This window comes from Penaeus monodon, unplaced genomic scaffold (assembly GCF_015228065.2).
Source record: "Penaeus monodon isolate SGIC_2016 unplaced genomic scaffold, NSTDA_Pmon_1 PmonScaffold_24250, whole genome shotgun sequence".
Taxonomy (NCBI): Eukaryota; Metazoa; Arthropoda; class Malacostraca; order Decapoda; family Penaeidae; genus Penaeus; species Penaeus monodon.
This window is the reverse complement of record NW_023654421.1, coordinates 1-4,594: the sequence shown is the minus strand read 5'-3', so window position 1 is coordinate 4,594 and position 4,594 is coordinate 1. Positions and strand designations below refer to the sequence as shown.

At 50.4% G+C, this 4,594-nt stretch overlaps 2 pseudogenes; both read left to right on the top strand.

Moving 5' to 3' along the window:
• Positions 1–2,051: 2,051 nt before the first annotated feature.
• On the top strand, positions 2,052–3,127 carry LOC119570308 (annotated as a pseudogene).
• Positions 3,128–3,331: 204 nt separating this feature from the next.
• Positions 3,332–4,480, top strand: LOC119570307 (annotated as a pseudogene).
• The last annotated feature ends 114 nt before the right edge of the window (positions 4,481–4,594 follow it).

The following is a 4,594-nucleotide window of genomic DNA, read 5'->3' as shown; positions in this document are numbered from 1 at the left end:
TTTCCCTTATTTTCTATTTCTTCATCTTCTCTTATTGTTACAATCGATCCTTTGTTATATGTAATAATTAAAAAAATAATTAATAAAATATGAAATTATATATATATATTTTATATATATATAAAATATATATATTATTATTTATTATTTATTATATATATATAAATATAAATCAAAACAAAATGTATATATGATAAATTAGTTTTATATATATATATATATATTTAAATTATATATATATTATATATAATATATATATATATATATATATAAACACAGAAAGAGATCGATTGAAAGGGTGGAAAACAGAGGGGAGAGAGGGGAGAGAGAGAGGAGAGAGAGAGAGAGAGAAAAGAGAGAGAGAGAGAAGAGAGAGAGGAGAGAGAGAGAGAGAGAGAGAGAGAGAGATAGAGGAGAAGAGAGAGAGAATGAGAGAGAGAGAGAGAGAGAGGAGAGAGAGAGAGAGAGAGAGAGAGAGAGAGAGAGAAGGAAGAGAGAGAGAGAGAGAGAAGAGAAGAGAGAGAGAGGAGAGAGAAGAAGAGAATGAGAATGTTTGTATGCATATATACATAAGCATACACAAACATATATAATGACAAAATATATCAGTCCCTGTACTTTTTTTTAGATTTAGTAAGCTGTGACTATAAACGATTCGCGATCAAGCAAGGTAAAATCGGACGGTCTGAAATCAACAAGCATTTCTTCCCCATAACAATAACTATTCGTGGAAAAAAAAAATTACAGCAGCGACTGATATAGAATTATCCCCTGCCACTTCCAACAAAACAGCTTGATAAAAAAAAACTACAAATCCATCGCCAAAAAGCGCACATCTATTTATTGTCTTTTATGTCGGTCTTTTTGCCAATACTTCAACTCAATCTTGAAGTTTATTTGAAAAATCTTTGTGTTATATTTAAAGGGTTGGATTTATTCTCTCCTGGTTTAGTGTCATTTCACTACAAGATTTAGATTCTCTATATGAACTAACAATTTTTTTTCTTGGAGCATGAAGCCACCATTGTGATAAAAAACCTTCTTATTTCTGAATTCAAATTTATTTCCTTATATCTTGTCAAACAAAAGTGTCAATACTTTATTTCGAATTCAACGCTCGTTCATTCTTTAATCATAAATAGGCAGACATTATCAGACTATCATCACTTCAGACACCGCTGCTTGCGAGGAGATAAGGAAAAAAAGCTAAACCAATCACATAAATGTCATTTTATTCATGTTGACGTCTTCATCACGTGCAAGTATTTTTGCATCAGACCTTTCACTAATCACTTCACTCTGGGTAGAATTCCTAGTATCTAATGAGTGTCTTTTACAGGCGAATACCTTGAAAGGCAGGGCGGGTCTACTCTTGGGACGGTAATGTCTTCAAACCACCTCCGGCTGGCCCGCTTCTTTTCGCTAAACTTTGATATTAATTCACAGGTAGGTACGAGGGCTCTTGTCTTCCTTTGTTTGACCCGATAGTCTATTAATTTACGTGTGAGGCAGAGTGCGTCCCAGATCGCGGGGCAATTTCTCAAGAGGGGGCGGAGCGAGGCGCAAGTTCTGTCAACTCGTCAACGATTCAAACTAATCACTCTTGGCATTCCCCGGGCTTGTTGTGGCTGTCGGCCAACAGCTGCGGCGATGGGCGTCGCCCAACCCTCCGTGGCTGCGCCCCGGCCAATGGCGGGGGGAGTTTTACCGCTCTGGATTATCGATCGCCCCGCCTACGACCCGCCAGCCCAAAGGTGAGAAGGTTTCTCCTTGCGTCACCCCTAGCCAGTAGATCCAAGGATAGGGAACAGACGAAGTCGTAGTTTAGAGGAGCCAAAATATCAGTGAACTAAATGGATATTATATAGTAATTACTCAGGAGATTTAAGCCCCAAATCAAATTTTCGATCCTAACTGTGTGCGAGGGAGTTGTAAAACAGCGCCTCGTGTAACGTGGAGAATAAGTTACATGCCGCTGCTGTGGTCGGCGGAGTTGTAACGCTCGCCCGGAGAATATTGTGTGTGTGCGGCGGAGGCCAGTATCAGGGCTCATGTTGGTGCCAGGGGAAGGTGTCTCTAGGGCTCAGGCAAGCTTGTAGCTGCCTTGAGCAATTCTACGCCCAGCAGGTGTCTAAGAGGCGTATGATCGTCGCGAAAAGGGTGGAAGAAGTCGTACAAGTAGCACATGACCTCAGAAGCATGTTGAAGCGCAGGAGCCCCGCTGCCTCTCCACGCTCACCCAAACCGGCGGCGGTGGGAGGGTCTCATAATTCAGTCCCCAAACGAGTACCAGGTTACTATCTACCTCAAACAAATGGGAGAATTTAATCTCGTAGACGACGGAACTGTACCCGGAAGTGCCGTGTTAAAGTTAAGTGACGGAAGAAAGCGTTCTATGTCGCTCTGGGTAGAGTTATCACGGCTTCAGGTTACCTGTCCTCACGCAAGATGCGCGCCCGCTTCCAAAAACCCCGGTCCCCCAGGCCGTAGAGAAGTCCCAGTACCGCGACCAGCTCAGGGTGGTGGGGGGGACGTCAGAGGTTCGGTCAGATCGTGACACTACCTCTCGACCTCGTTCTAGATTCAAGGTTATGGCATTGGCCGAGGTCAGCGGCCACTGGCCCGAGCTTCCCTCCCCTGCCCGGCGTCGGCTGCCGCCGAAGTCAGAGTTGGCCCTTTACCCTCGTGCGCGCGACTGCTCGCACCTGCTCGAGAAACAAGGACAACAGGAGCTCATCACGGCCGAGGGGGACCCGGGTGATGGGTTCACCGAGGCCGGGATCGACTCCCTCACACAAGGATGCCGCAAGAGCCTCTCCATCCTCAAGACCTTAAGAGACCGGCAAACCCTGATGGCCCGGAACCCCGTGACTCCTCGTGCTCAAGACTCTGGTGCTGTACGAGGCGAGAAACACCACATGAGTGGGAAGGGGGGCACCATCAGCCCCGGGAGGCGCATCAATGGGCATTTCTGCAGCGATCTCATGCCTTGTGCCTAGGTGCCCACACATTTCCTCCTCAGGTGGACCTTTCCGGTGGCACCCCCGCAGAGGCCTCACTCAGGGGCCTCTCAGACCTGGCGACTACTGGACCTCCTCACCAGAACGAGAACCTTCAGCAGTGTTAATTTGCTTTATCATCGTACTACCAAAATAATAATAAAAAAAAACGAATCGCCTGCCTAGCCGTCGCGGCGAGGTAGACAGTCAGTCAACCAGTCAACCTCGTATAACCTAGTACCTGAGAGCCGCCACCGCGTGACAACAGTCATAAGGCCATCGATCCGCTAGTGCCTGGCCAGGTCGCGGCTCCTGACGGCCAGCCAAGATGGATGTCTGTCCTTGTCCTGTTTCTGCCGCGGCGCCGTGACAGAAGGGCGGGGCGATGGGCCGGCGCGCGGCCCTTTGGCTCGCCCACATTGCATCTCCTGCAGGCGCAACTCACGCATCAGTAATTAGCAGCGTGAGGTTGCGAGGAAGCCCGTTGCACCGAGTGCCAAGCAGGTGCCACAACACGTGCCCCCCCGCCACCTCACCACCTCAACGCTATTCTCACACTATTGATTTCCTTCCACCTTCGGAATATTCCTGTTTACCTCATTTAAGCACAAAGTCCATTAGCGGTTTGCTCGTGTGTGGGGATGCTGGTGCCGGCGGACATGCAAGGTGCCCAGTCACGCATGCTGTACCAGGTAAACAAATACTCTGCGGAGCGTGTGGCCGCCCGGCGGGCAGCTGTTGCAAAGACGCTCCGGGAAGTGGTCAAGGTCGTGCAAGATGTGCTGAAGGAAGTTGAGGGTGCAAGAGCCGCGGGTCATCTCTTCTCTGGCCGAGGTCAACGGCCGCTCGAGGGACTCAACGTCGTCTCGCCCATGGGTTCGAGGTTATACTCTACCTCAACCAGATGGGAGAGTTCAACTTCGTGGACGACGGCAGCATCCCCGGCAGCGCGGTTCTCAAGCTCAGCGACGGCCGGAAGCGCTCCATGTCGCTGTGGGTGGAGTTCATCACGGCGTCGGGCTACCTGTCGGCCCGCAAGATGAGGTCGCGTCTCCACTCTCGTGGCGCAGGCGTCGACAAGTGCACCTACCGCGACTCCGTCAGGATGGTCGGGGACACGAGCGAGGTGGCGGCTGCGGAGTGCGCCGACCGCTATACCGTGCAAATAACACCAGCGTTCAAGTGTTCGGCGTGTGGCCCAGGTCGGCCGCCACTGGCCGTCGCCGCACGTGCCGTGGCCGCCGCCGAGTCTCGTGGCGGAGGTCAAGACAGAGGGATTCGATACTGCTGAGCAGAGAGTCAGCAGTGGGCACCGGAAGAACGGCGGGGGCCTCGAGGGCGACGCTTGGGCATTGTCATTCAATGACGCTGAAAATCGCCTCCTGTATGGCGCCAGCCGCAAGCGGTGTCTGGCCATTCTGAAAACTCTGAGGGATCGGCACCTGGAGCTGCCCGGCGACCGGTGCAGGCCTACGCGGTGAAGACGTCTGCTGTACGAATCGGAAAATCCTCGGGAGACGGACTGGGGGGCGAGACCTGTTGGGGCCGCCTCGTGGGGTTCTCCCCAGCTCATTACCTGCCTGCTTGCCGGGGTA